The sequence below is a fragment of the Mchenga conophoros genome, linkage group LG20, assembly GCF_057382185.1.
Source record: "Mchenga conophoros isolate Kocher_MC1m ecotype Shallow Benthic linkage group LG20, M_conophoros_male_GT1.1, whole genome shotgun sequence".
Taxonomy (NCBI): Eukaryota; Metazoa; Chordata; class Actinopteri; order Cichliformes; family Cichlidae; genus Mchenga; species Mchenga conophoros.
In genome coordinates, this window is record NC_140545.1 from 2,187,080 (window position 1) to 2,202,481 (window position 15,402).

The window sequence follows — 15,402 nt, forward strand, 5'->3', positions numbered from 1 at the left end:
CATCCACATCTTTGGCCCCTTTAGAATCATCAGTTAACCTCACAGCGTGTCTCTGCACCCTGAAATCAAATCATAGCACAATTACAGTCTCAATAATGTCTTTTTATCAGTGAAACTTTGATCCTGACTAAAAATTCTCAATGAGCGTTACATGGTACATATTACATGTGTTAAGATCTTCACAGATCATAAGCCTCTGGTGTTCCTGTCTAGGATATATAATCATAACCAATGACTTTTGCCCAAGTCCCTGGGCAAAGCTATGTCCCCATATCGCAGACATCCATTACAAAAAAGGTTCACAGAATATTGTAGCAGACGCTCTCTCTTGTGCTGTCTAAAAGATTGTACCCAACCCTGGGTTTGGTTTTTAATGGGTGTTACATGCCAGGATAGGTGGCACGGTTGTTTTTCTGTCTCTCTTTTCTCTTCCAGGTGTAAAGCTTCCACCTACTGGCCTATTCAAACTTTATTAGCACATGCCTATTGGCTGATCTGGGCACAGGAGACCAATCACTCACCAGGGATCATCACAAATGGGGCAGCTCCTTGACCAGCTGGCCAGCTGTTAACGCTGTCTGAGTAGTGTTCTGTATTTTCTGTGGATGGGTAATGTGTTTGTGGTGGGAGGCTGGATAGGTTTATTTTGTGGTACCCTATACATACGCAACACATAGACACACGTTAGAGACACAAGGTTATGCGGTTGATGCCACTTCTGTATGGGTTTTGGCTAACCTTTTAGTAGACCAGCTAGATAGGCCTTTTTATTATGAGTTTGTTTGACTTAGACCTTAGAGAGGCTGTAGGCTGCTTGTATTTTATTAATTTCTTTTATTTGGCGCAACCACTTGGTCCTCCCCCCTCACCCAATTTTTATCCAGTTGAGTATTGTGCTAACATGCAGTAAATAAACACTGCATGTCTTTTACACTTGCCCTCAACCTTCTCTTTCATTAATTTTAGATCGTCACGTGCTACTGTGTCCTTCCTTAGCCCACTGAGAAGGGGCCATAACAAGCAGTAGTAATTAATTACCAGAAATGGTACCTAGCAAACAAACTGCAATCACCACATCATAAAAATATGTTTCCATGAGCTTCAGTTGTACTTTGTATTTTCTGTCTAAACTAAAACAGTGTACATTTTACCCAGTAAACACAAGTGTGTTAAAATTGCCGTTGTGCTCAGTACTAATACAGAATAATTAGCACAGCTGTAAACACAATGCTAATCTTTTCAAAGAATATGTAAGAATGTGTGTGATAACACTTTTCTAGTCTTACTGACCACTTGAAGCAATTTAGACTAGAAATGGCACGATACCACTTTTTTATGTCCGATACCGATATCATAAATTTGGTTATCTGCCGATACCGATATGAATCCGATATAGTGTGTTTTTTAATCAATAACACAGTTTTTTAATATCTTGCTGCTTTTTGAATAAGTTCATTCTCAAGTTAAAAAAACAAACACTAAAGCTATTCAGTTATATCTGTATGCAAAAAATACACTGCACCCAAAATATTTCATAGTTCAACAAAACTGATCAATCTAATGAACTTAAACCTACTCCATCCTCCCTATTCTGGTATTTTAAAGTATTTTAAAGAGTAAGCAACCTAACAAATAGGGCTCTAAAACACCCAGCAAAAAAAAAAAAAATAGGGAACCACCCCCCACCCTCCACCTCATGATGCTTAATTGATGTAATCAACTTTAATTTGATGCAGTGTGAAATAAATGCACCGAAATAAATTATTTTCCAAGAATAATTAAATAGATTCAACATCTTTCTTCAACAGAACTGCAGACTGCACAGATGGTACCTTCCCAAAGGAAAAAGTAGTATAGCTTACTAGGGTATATTAGACTTAATAGTTACTATATACAGTAACTATTTACATCAGATTAAAACTTTGGGTGTAAGATTCAGATAATTTTTTATTAAAAGCTCGACATTTTAAATGAGAATAAGAAAGAAAAGGATGTCTTTGTGCCCCCTTTTCCCTGTTAATACCCTATCGGCCCCCCTGGCTAAACTTTGCTAGATCCGCCCCTGCACAGTTACCAGCCGTCAGCTACGTAGAAAAAGATCCTCAAGTAGAAAGTAAATAAATTCTAACAACAGCTTATCAAGCTTAAATGTGCTGCTGTTGTTCAGCCGCTGGTTTCCTCTTTCTGGCGCGAAGTGAGCAATAAACAAACAAGAGAGACTGATCATTGATCAGTTTCATGATTGAAGTAGCAGCAGGAGAGAGAGGGAGAGAGAGGCAGTCGCTCCATATATCGGTTGTTAAGCTTAACATGGGAATGCTTTACAAACATTCAGAGATGAACTTACACACTTGCTTTACTTCTGTCTGGGATCACTTCCTCTGAGATGAAATGCCGGATTGGTAGCGAGGCTACAAATACACACAGTCGCTCTATCACGTGAGGCCTACTGCTGCGACGTGCTATGGTTATGAGCCGAATTACGTCATGTCGCAAGTTTTGTGAGGTGCTTTTTTGATATTTAATGGATCGATTACGTTTTTTTATTTTTCTCCGTTATCAGATCCAGTAATTTACGTCAGTATCGGACCGATACCGATAGGTAATATCGGATCGGTCCATCTATAATTTAGACTAGTTAAATTTTAACTCTACATTCACAGAGCACTTATTGTATGCACTTCGAGTACTTTATCTACCTCACATCCATGGCAAAATCTCCATTAAACCTACAATGCATATGGTGTGGAAGGAAGCAGGAGTACCCACACAGGCATAGGGAGAGCATGCAAACTCCACAGAGAAAGGCCCAACTGGCATTCGAATCAGGAAGCTTCTTGCTGTGAGGCCACAATGCTAACCACTCCACCATCATACTCCACAATCAAATAGACAGCAAGAACTTTGTTTATGTATACACAAGAAAAATTACTTCAAAATCTTCTTTGGAAAATGGGTGTTACAGGGTGTTCATAGTGGACCCAAATATAGAAAAAAAGAATCATTGTCTCCAGGCCCCCCTGATAGCCACCATCAAAGTCTTTTGGTGCTCTTGAAAATATATGCCACATTAAACTGGAACCTTCAACTTACTTGTGATGTTAAATGGAGTTGCCAAAGTTGACAATGAATTTCTCTTCCAAAATGTAGCAGCAATCTTTCAAATAGTTGAGATTTTTTTAGTTTGGACTGGAAAGGTAAATAAAAGAAAAGTATACTGACTAATGGACAGAATGAAAGTGTAATCTTTGTAAATAATTTACTCTGACTTAGCTGTGTACACAGTTCTAATGCAGAAATCCAGTTAAAATTAATCAGTTATGTACTTTTGATTAAATGTGCATACATAATATACATGATATTTATCATCTATCTATTTAAAATAAAAACCAAAGAGAATTTAGAGGAATATGTAGAGATTTGAGACATATTTCTTCCTTGTTTCTTAGAGAAAAGGGGTTAAAGAAAGGGTATTTTTAATATTTTTGGACAAACAAAGATGTAATCTTCTTTACAGCAGTCAGGATTAATAAAGAGAACACAATCCCCACTAGCTTCCAATTCCATACAAGATTTCAGATTACGAGCTTGTAATTACAACCTCTTTATGCAGTGGAACCCATCTTATTTAAACCTCAAATTTACCAACAAGTAATAAGAAATCACCTAATTGTTGAATAGATTTTGAACAATGACTGGTTATGCCTGGCTTCTCCGATTCAGCCCCAGAACGTAACTTTAGATGCACAGAGAAGTCAGGTTTTTCATTTCAAGATCTGCAGATAATTCTCACATTTGTTCATGTCCCCATGAATACTTGTACAATCAGTAAGACCAAATACACAAAAGGATACAGTGTGTTTTTTTAATTGAAATGATCATTTCAACCTTTAAACTTTGCCTTTATCAATACTTCGTTTATAGCAGCCTTTCAGTCCCCATGCCTCAACATCTGAAGATCCCCAAACATTTACTTAAAGCTCACCATGAGTCCCATTTTAAGATGTCCTACTTTAGAGCAAAAAGAAAAAGAAAGAAAGAAAAACACATCTTTATAGCCCAACCCCCAAAAAACAGGTTTCGTCTTTATAGCACATTTTCCCCTTCATTACAATTGTATGGGGTGGATTTTTATTTGTTTGGGTGTTAACACATGAGCCTATAGCCACCAGCTGATGGCTAGATGACACAGCAGCTAATTTCACTAACTTTGGGAATTTTAAATTTATATTTCCTGCAATTTTCTAACATAATCCTTACCACCTGGTTAACCACTTAACCATAAAATATCAATCACCTCACCATGAACTAGAATAGTAAATACTGAAACATAATTTTTTGAGGTTCAGATCAAATCTTTCAAAAGAGTCTATACGCTTGTAGAGTCAGTCGACCACAACAACATGTATCAGAACACTGCAGTCCTAGTTCAGCTCAGATCTTCCTAAGCTGTCTGTAGAGCAGCCAGGAACAGCCATTTGTAATCTGTGCTTCACATCCTGTCTTCCTACGGCATCCTTATAAACACAACTGTACTGAAGGACCATCACAGTAAGGGCCACATATGCCATTCTATCAAAAGGATCTATCCATCCAAGCGCAGCTAAATTATATCGAAGCCAATGAAGATGTGACAGGTTTCACAACAAAGCCAGGATATAGAAACCACACATCCAGCCAATACACACACAAAGCAAGAAGACTATAAATGCACATAAGAGAGCTAAAGCCAGCTGCAGAGAAGCATAAATCAACAAGACTGATTTCTATGGTTTTTATTGGTTTACAGTACAGATAAACAGACATACAGAGATAGAGAGGGAGATAAATAGATACAGATACTTGAACTGCTTTAACTGCGCAAGTCTAACAAGTTAGTTCGCATTGGCTTCTTTTGCTATTTCCACACAGAATGTATGAAAATTGAAGGGATCGCTTAGGGTTAGGGTTTTTGACAAAGCCATTATTATTTTTAATTTAGTTTATGTCTAAAGTGTTTTTAGTTTATTATCTATATTAAGTGTAAATTCCAATATATAAAAAAAGAATGCATAAAGAAACAAACTGGGTTGGAAGTTCATAACCGTATTTATTGGACATCAAATGTGAATACAGTGTTTAAGAAAGAGAGAAAATGGTTACTTAAAAACACATACTTGTGAGATACATACACAGTTCTTAATATTTTACACCAGGGGCCTGTTCTTCGTACCGCGCTAAGTGAGTTAGCTGGATGAGATTGTTGACGATTTCGCGTGATCCTGGATCGTTCGGTTCCCCGAAGCCCATCCGGGACTTGCTGTCATAGCAACAGAGCCGTAAGCGTAAACCTGCTGGGGAGCAGGTTTACTTTATGTAAACAGGATTAGATCGCGGCCACGCAGGTATGTCCGCGTCATTCATACGAAAGCAACAGCGATATTCCACCACTGTTTCACCATAAATAAATAACATCAATGTAACTAAAGATAATGCAGCACTTGATCCTTTTATTGATTTCACACAGATACATTCAGGTCATTCCCTAAAAAAGGGAAATGTACTATTAACATTCTATTACATGTATGTGATTATTACAGATGTAATTCATATTTCAGAGTAGTAATTGTAAATTACTTCGTGTAATCAAGATGAGAGACCACGGCTATAAAAGCGAAGGTGGATTTGGGAAGTCTGTCGCAGTCATATCCTGTCCGTTTACGCGAGCAACCCATTGCGGAAGGTGCAAGATTGATAAGGAGAGTCCTCAGAATTCAGCGTATATTGCGGGACAGACAGGATCCTTTAGCTCAGCGCGACAGTGTGCTCATAGAGAGATATCGATTTTCCCGTGAGGGTATTATTCACTTAACCAACTTGTTGACGAGGGGGTGCAGGACCACCACCTGTCTTTTTTTTTTTTGCTCTGCCCTTTTCTTGGTTGCTGTTATGAACAAACAAACAGAGTATTCCAGGGTCTCTTTCCAAGAGACGACAAGCAATATAAGTGATAAATATTACCATTCTGTAGAATATTCTTATATTTCCCTTTTACTTGTTCCCATGTTCTAGTGGGTCCTGTTGTGGCTCTAATGTGAAAGGGGATATAATATAACATATTATAATATAATATAATGTAATATAATATTGGATAATATGGTGTGATATGATAAATCTACCCTACCGCCTACTGGTGTTGGCCAGAGGGGCCGATGGCGCAATATGGCAGCCTGGCTTCTGTCAGTCTGCCCCAGGGCAGCTGTGGCTACAACCGTAGCTGCCTCCACCAGTGTGTGAATGTGAGAGTGAATGAATAGTGGCATTGTAAAGCGCTTTGGGTGCCTTGAAAAGCGCTATATAAATCCACTCCATTATTATTGTTATTATTGAATTACTTACGAGTTTGATTTGTCAGCAACTTTCTGCCAGCCCTCTCTCCTTGCTTTTGCAGCCTTTGCAGTGTTCCCTTGCGTTTTAATTAAACTCTGAAACTCCTGAAATCCCTCACTCAAGAGTTCTTGCTCTGCTGCCGGAAAATACCGAGCGCGCTCCTTCGACATTTTCGCCGACCAATCAGAGGGTTGCCGATCAATGTTTCTACTATCGATGCGTAGCCCCTGTTGGGCCACCCAGTGATCTCACATTACTTCATCCAGCTATACTAATCGTCAACAACAGGTGTGTTCGGGGAACCGGAATAGCGAGCTCAGAGTTAGCGCGATGATTTGGTCTTGGATGTTTCATTTGATCTTGGATGTAGTAAGCAACGTACGAAGCACAGGGCCCTGGACACTTTGTACTTAAGTAAAGAAGCTAAGCATGCCTTTATCTGTATATCATTATTCCTACTGCAGAAATTAGCTGAGTGATGGATCTGCTCCTGGAAAAGTCTTTTACCAGCATTAAATAATATGGAATATGTGTTATAGTTTGTGTCTCCATTTAAAATTAAGTGCAACAAAATTTATCACATTTTTGTCAACATTCTGAGTATTTATAGATACTTCATGAGCCATAGCTTTCAGTTTTTTCATCACATCGTAACTTAAAACTAAAGCTCTATTTTTTTTTTTACTAGACCTTTAACAGTCAGTAAAGTGTTTTTTTTTATCTTGTTTAACAGCCACTTACTGTCAGTTATTGTATAAAGAACTCGGGCTATAAATTTAGGAATGAAATTTACTTTCAATCCCTTGTTTTAACTTTTGGTGGGAGGTTGTCTGTTTATTTATGAGAGGATTTGGCACATCAAATCAAATGAAGTCATCAAAAACTGTAGAAGCTGTGAATCAAAATCACTTTTTGCCACTGCTTTACCTCTTAAGTGCAACCACTAACGGACATTTGACATGGTCTTTAATTCTCTTCATCTAAGCAGTTTTTTCTTGACTTCAGTGAGTTTTCCATGTGTGCATGAGCACACACCCCTGTCTGGTGACTTAATGTGTCCCTGTGAATAATTACACAAGTATATGCATATACCATTGTCATAAAATTCTTGCAGAAGGACAACAGTATTATTTTTAACCAGACCACAAAAGCCTTGGCTTTGTAGTAAAGAAAGGTGGACATCTTTGGTCATGTAGGTGGAGTCCAAACTCCACGACAGAAAAGGGTGTAGTATTTCTTTGCCACTTCTGATCAAATGGAGGAAATATGCATCCGCACAACATGTCTCCTCCAAAACCTTTCCTGCCACGATCTTCGATGATTTTTCCATCGATATCATTCACAAATGTTTCCCGTCTTTCAGTTAGACATCTAAATCTCCAATTTCATGACGGTAAATACAGATAGTATGTAATTAGACTTCATGTGTTTCCATTTACGTATGCTGATTTCACTCTCTTTTTACTACTGCTTTCCAACACTTTCCAACCATGACGAATAACCACTGCAGAGCAACATGGAAGCGATTAGGTGGTCTCTAATTAAATAGCCAAAATGCTTCTGTCACTATTCATTTTCTTGCAATAGACTGCATGGGTTACATGTCAATGTATATATTTTGCCAACTGTCACTCCCAAGTTCCCACCTAATCTGTAAGTATATTTGAAAGTAGTCCTTAATCTCCCACGAACATACTCATAATTTACAGCTACTGTCTGAAAATGTATTGACTGCTCCGTCTCTTCAGTTGGATTAAACTGATACAAAACTTCAAGCTAATATTTATCTCTCAGTAGCTTTTATAGTTGTGTGTGTGTGTTGGAGATTCTGCTTGTCTTAATCATTTTTCCTTATGTCAGGCTTTGCTTAGGTACTGACATCTGGGCATTTATAGTGCTGGCAAGAAATTGCTGCTGGCTGCAGTTTAGCATACCTCAAGCCATACCTTAGAGGGCTAGGCAGGGGTTTGTTCAAATGAGCAGATATTCCAGCTCTAATTTAAGTGAAATCCTGAGACAAGGCAAAAGTTTCCCAGTTTGGATTGGCAGAGGTAGCAACAATATCCTCATACACAGACTTATTTAAGCCTATACTAGTACAAATGTCCAGAAATTGCAGATTGTTTTGTAACCTATTTGAAATATAAGGAATTGGATATTGAAATATACAATGAAATGTATATACTATGTTAGTAAAATACAAAAAATAAAAATGCTTTTTTTGACATGGTGAAGATGATCGTAACAAAGGTGTAGTTCATGTTGTGAAAAGTCACACACAGACTTTTTACTCTTATTCTTCACTGTGGTTTCAATCGCTGAACCATATCTACTAGAGTATTTTATAAAAATAAATATAGGCATGGTAAGACATAGCATTTGACAGCAAATATGTCTTGGTCAAAAAATTTAAACGGTAATGGAAAACTAAGTGAATTATTTCTCTGTGTATTGATGAGATAAGCAGGAAGCAATTGAGATACAGAAGGAGGGAAGCATGAGATCATCTTTAGTTCTAGGTTACCTTGCAATGTCTCATCTATGCACTCTACACAAAAAAGATTAAGCAATGTAACAGAATAAACAATAATATGGACCTACAATTACAGTATACTGTTCAGCACTTTATGCAGCAGCAATCAATAGATAACTAACATTAATTAAATATAGTGTTTGAAATAAACCCTAAAAGCTACCTCACGAAGAACATTTTCTCCTTGCATTTAATCACCAGCATTGACAGAGAGACTGCTGTGATTATGAAATCCACAGCAGTAACCAAACCTGCCAGAGAATGCAGCAGCAAAGGCATAGCATACAGGTTTCATTTATATGTATACTCCTGCAGCATTATGATTTCTATCAAATAAAGATAACATAATCAAATGAAATTCATTATAGGAATTCAACTTTGAGACTTCGGTTGATTATTAAGTTGTCCTTGGCTCTAAGAAACAAAAGACCTAAGGGTCAGCAATAAATCAATGCAGACCTTGTTTCCCCTAGGCTATTGAGCCACTTGGGGTGTAAAACACTCAAAGGCAATGAGCACTTGAAAGTCTGGAGCTACGGACACATTCTGCTCACCAATTATCCCGTCTGCGTGCCTTCTAAACACTGCATACCAGATATGTTTGGGCCTCTTCGGCCAGTTATGGAGACACAGATGCTAATGACACCATATTTTCTGAACTGCATAGACAGAGGGCCTCTGGCCATCACTTCTAAAACACATGCCACACAGCCTGCACCACCCACACCACACAGACGTGTTATTGATGGCCACTGACAGCTCTCCTCTTCACTCGACTCAGGGTGGCTGCCATAGGCAACAAAGCAGTAAATACAACTTGTCAAGGTAACATAACTTACTGATAATTGCTTATCACTTACTTACACTTGTTAGTGAGGATGAAAACCATAGATTTGTTCATTTAACTGATGCAATTTCTCTAGCACTGGCAACCTTGCAATGTTTAAAACTTTTTAGGGTGCTGACCAGTGAGGCGCTGACTGACAACCACCTGTCACATGGATTGATGTGCCCAGCTGGTGAGCAAGAGGCAGGATAAGAGACTGAGCAGAAGGAGCATTGCATACAAAGTCTCATTGTCAAGATAAGAGGGATGTGGCTGAGACTTGAGCAGAAGGTTTGAAGGTGATAGAAAGATGAGGTAAGATAGACGGTGGAAGGGAGGGCGGATTGGAGAAGGGATGAAGGAAAAGGTGACAGGAAGTGATAGTACCTTAGATATCTTCAAGGTGACTCAGCATGACAGATCATTCCTAAGGGTTTACTACTGCAAAGAGAGAGACAGAGAGAAAGAACGATTGGGAGAGGGAGAAAAGGAGAGAGAGAATTTCAAGGTGCAAGAGCTCTTTGCCGATGTCCAAATACATAGTAAATCACTCCGAGGACCTGAGGGTACTCAAATGCTTTTTGACTGAATCTGTCTCCCAGCCCAGCGGCACCAGAATGACTAAAACATTAACAGAAGTCTTCATGGTAGCGCAGTAGCTCGCCCATCCCCCACTTGCAACTGCACAATCCCAGGACTGTGCAAACATAAAGCCAAACCAAAATGGCCTCCGTTCAGATGTTGTCCAAATGCATGTTTTGTTTGAAACCAGGAGAATATTCAACCTGGAAGACAAGCTTGTACACAAACTATCTATTTAGCTGTGTGTGCCCATTCCCATGAGTCATGGCCCTGGCATTTTAGTAGAGGGGTCTGTGTGTCGAGTTACAGGTGTTCTTTTTAACACGGCTACTCAAAAAAGAAAAAAGAAGAAGAAGAAAAAAAGGTTTATGGCTTTTTTTTCCTATGGAGGCCTAAGGAAACAGCAGCGACATTGGGCTTAAAACCAAGTTTAGACCTAGGATGTAATCACATTTATAGCACAATAACAAATAAGGTTAAACAGGCTACTATGAACTCACAGCAAACACTTCCTGACATTTCATAACAGCAGAAATGCTGATGAGTAGACAAATTAATTCTGAATGAAAACATGAAAGCAATTGCAATATTTTATTTTAATATGTTCTATAGTAAACATACAATGAGGAATTACAATAAATATAGATAATAAGAAAAAATGAAAAGTACTTCCAAACTAAATTATAAGTGGTCTGGAATCATAACTTGATTTTACTTTTTTGGTTAAAAATAAAGGGAAAACACTGAATGCTCAAGAGGAGGTTTAGTGCAAAACCATTATTCAGATATGCAGTAACATTAATGTATCTATTCTTATTGCTCATAAATAGCTGAGTAGGAAAATGAGTGGTAGTGAAATGAATAAAATTCTTTCAACAGTTTTATTGGTACAAAATTACAGCTCTCCAACTTAACTTCATTGAACTGTAGCTGGCAAGCTTACTTATGAGAAGGAATATGTTCTTGTTATGTATGCTGTTTAAACTCGTTGAACGTTTGAACATAAATTTGTTGTAATGCACATGTAATATCACCACTGCATCACCATATTGTCTCCTCTGACCTTCAAATAGAGAAACTGACAGATATAATTAATTCTAATAAAGCGAACATGAATAGGTAATATAAACCACAGTGTCTATAATTAAATAGGCTTTACAAAATTATATTCATAATTCAAGTCAAATACATATAACAGCAATAATATGAAGAAGTTTGCATATTTATTTAAATACCTTCAGACTCAGAAACAGAAACAGCAATATTACCACAAAAGAGGGAGTGAAGCTCTGCAAAGGCAGGGCTGCATGTGGCTCTCTGCTGCCTTGATGTGTGTGCTTGCCTGCCCCCTGGCAGATACAGCTGTCACTGCAGTAACATGTCAGCAGGAAGAAAAACCACTCCCTAAAACTGTATTCCACAAGAAGGTACTGCGCTCACCCATACCCACCCAGCAATTAATGCCATCAACATTATTTGGGGGACCACGTCAGGATTAATCATCTAATGATTCAGGAGAGATAGAAAGAAACATACCGTCTGAAACTTGGAGAAGTTTTTCTTTATGAGGAATGGGACTCTGAATAAAAAATATATGACACATAATGGGATTCAGAGCACTGCAAAAATGGAAAAATCTTAAGTGGAGACCAGATCATGTCAATTTACATTTCACAAGTTTTACATTAGGACTCACTCTAGCGTAGATACGCGTAAATTAAACCCATACATCCCTAGTCTCTGACTTTGTGTATTAATACATGGAAGAAATCTACTGCCATCCAGCTGAGATTAGAGTCTTTTGTGTTCAAAGTAGCATGTCTGGAAATGTCTAAATGTCAAAACCTATAACTGCTAGTGCTGATGCAAAAACTACACATGAACAGAAAAAGGTTGAAATCTGTCCTGGGGATCGGTGTTTTAACGATGCATGGAAAAAGGCAGGCTCACAGCTTTAGCAGCAGCACCATGACATATCTGAATGCACACTCTTGAGTTTTTTTAAAAAAGCCAATAAAATGCCTAGCTAACACAAGGCAATACTTGAGACACACATGATGCAAGACAACACTGCTTACAAAGTTAGTTGTTTTTAAATCACACTCACAGCATGGAACAACTTTATTCTATGTGACAGCCCCTTTTAAACAAAGTCTGCATGTTCACAGGTACACTAGCTGTAATGCAGTAGGGTTAGATGTGTTGTTAAACTACCCTCTGTCACAAAAAGATGCTGTGTGACTAAACTGCAGAATAGCCCACGTAGAGAGATGATGTGTAAATGGGTACTGCATTACAGTACCTCAGGCTAACTAAAGGTGGCAGCACAGCACCTGACACAAGAGTTGGATAACCGCTCACCATCAGTACATCTTTAATGTCTGAGCATAAACCCACCAGAACCACAAAGATCCACTGTAGATGATCAGCGACTTTGGTGAAGAAGTCTTCTCTGAAAATATAAGAAATTTTACAAACGCGTCCAGACAACAACAATAAGCTCTTTATACATAATATGTAGAGTCTGTACAGTAGTTCCTCCTCATAATTATTACAAAGTGAAAAATAAAATGACAACTTCCACTTCTTAGGTAGTGGTTCATGCACAGCAACACCTTCCCGTGATATATGGTCACAGGGCAGGACATACTGAAGGGGCCACAGCAGATGAACATGCTTCACTGCATTCATTTCACAATGCTTAAAGTCAGCTCAGTACAGAATGACATCACTCATCCAAGACCACTGGAGCAGAACCAAAGCCTGTAGGGCTATTCAAATTAATTAACAAATGACCTTAGATTACAGGGGAGTCACAGATCACACAATGGAGGCATTTATCAATTCAATAGGCATGGATACTCTCACAGGATGCCTTTATATTATTTCTACGCACTAAAGGCACGTACTCCTTCATACTGGTGCAAATAAGACACATTCTTCAATATATATAGTTTAAATAAAGAAGCTATAGGATATTGCATAATTTGCTTTTGGATTTCGACCATTTCAATAAAGACATGACTTGTACTAGAATGCCTCAGCATATAAAAGCATCACTGGTTGTTTTTCTATTTGGAAAAAATCCCCAATAAAGAAGCAACCAGGAATCCCGTCACAGTGCTGTCTGATAAAATGTGAAATAAGCTGCAGACAAGATGGCATTTTCTTTTATTTCAAGAACAGACTATATCGGAACCATCTCAGAGAGACAGGTCAATTTCGGGGTTTACTAATACAGTCCCATGGACAGGAGATAAATCCCTGCTAGGCAACAAAAAGCAGATCAATAAAGAAAGCATGTAAACAAACCACAGTGTAAATGAAGCTGAGACAGATAGAGAACAGGGAAGTGAGGGTAACCAACAGTGCTTCGAATAAAGAACATCGCCAGGGACTGAAAGAAGAATAAAGGGCGGAAAGCCAGGGGGACCGTCAGGGTGGGAGTGCAAATGAGGAGAAGAAGATGCACAGCCTTGAAGTACAGAAAGAAACAGAGAAAGAGGCAGAGCACAAGTGTGGGGATGGGGGAAGTGAGAAATTGAGGGAGAGGAAAAAAACGGTAGTGTAGAAGTGATTTATGGTAGTTGTATAATTTTCTACAATGCTGCCCCCACACCAATGCACCCCCTCCCCCCCCTTGCTACGGCTCATCTTGCCTCCTCCATATCCCACCCTCCCACTAGGGTGTGCTCCTCCTCACTGTCACAGCGAGGAACAGTCCCTGACCACACCAGCCAGTGATTAAGATTCTGCAGTGATGCGACTGCAGCACTTCGCAAATGGAAGACTGGACATAATTTCCCTAAAATGCTGTTTTTTATCACCTATTTCCCCTTCATCAGCTTGCCGCACACGATTGATAGCTGATGGCACCTCTGACAACTTAACGTTTTTATGGCTAGATTTATGGGCTATCTGCTCCTCTCCTTTTACAGCTCAAACTCTGTAAAAATGCTTATTTCTCAGATAAGGAGAGGGAGGGTGTGTGTCTATGTGTATGGAATGGTATCACACCCAGCTAAATGTATGTATGAGAGAGAAGGGCCCCTCTCACTGCATTGCAGTCGAGATCTGTGCTAGGCTTCCAGCACTTTATGGCTACTCTGAGACTGAAATTACCTCTGCATAGCACCATGGATTAAATGATGTCTCACTTCTTAGACACAACTAGAACTCTGATCACCTCATTAGCAGCAAACATTTGCTGTCATCCTCCTTCAAGGAAATAATAAACACTTGAGCACAAATAGAAACTCTTCTTGAGTCCAACGATATGCTTATTCATACACAGACAATTTGCCCACAGATACAGGCCTATAATCATGCCATTTATTGTTTTAACAGGAGGCAAAATTGACAGTATTGCAAAATATTAACAATAACAAACACAGACACTCTGTAACATGTTAATCCTCTCAACCTTTATATAAAGATACAGAATGTCTGCATCAAAATACCTGGTGTCTAAAATCCCATTCCTTGGGTCAGGTTGCAACAGGATTAAGTTAGGTTAACTTTGAACAGTAGGAGAACAAACCCTTGTTGAGTACTTGTGTGAATGCATTTGCACATGCAGACGGATTGTAAGTGTCTTAAGTGTACTGGGGGCTGGGGGGAGGAGAGGTGGCTGCTGGACTTACTGGGCTGCAGTGGACGTGTGGCCGCTGCAAGTTCTCCACCCTCTCTGGATTTACAGCCAGTAAGGGCTCCCAGTTAGCCTTCTCCTCTCCTCACTGATGAGCCTGGCAGATCCCAGACAGACGCCCCAGGGGACTGGACGGTGACAAGCAATGGGGGAGGGAAGCACACGGGGCGATCTGGAGGGAAGGATAGAGAAAGAAAGGAAGAGAGAGAGAAACCCAGTTTGATGAGATCAGTGATTCATAGACACCCAGGAGGACATACCGTGGAATGGGGTAATACCACACATGTTTTAACTGGGCTGGCCCATAATTCATTAGGGTTACCAAGGCTACAAGGAGCACCTTAGGAGATGGGCCTCAGAAATAATCTCTGCATGTTGCTGGATGCAGCCCATATAGAGTGAAGATTAACATTCACAGCTCACCATTACTGGAGAGGACCAATC

The 15,402-nt window shown here is 39.2% G+C and overlaps 1 long non-coding RNA gene across 1 annotated transcript in view; it reads right to left on the minus strand.

Moving 5' to 3' along the window:
- LOC146550026 (uncharacterized) overlaps positions 1-15,402 on the minus strand; it is a 24,198-nt gene continuing 8,796 nt past the window's right edge. Inside the window, exons 2-3 of the long non-coding RNA XR_014890152.1 lie at positions 14,954-15,130; positions 1-59 (exon numbers count right to left, since the gene is read on the minus strand). This is a non-coding gene — a long non-coding RNA (uncharacterized LOC146550026). The remainder of the gene's footprint in view (positions 60-14,953; positions 15,131-15,402) is intronic.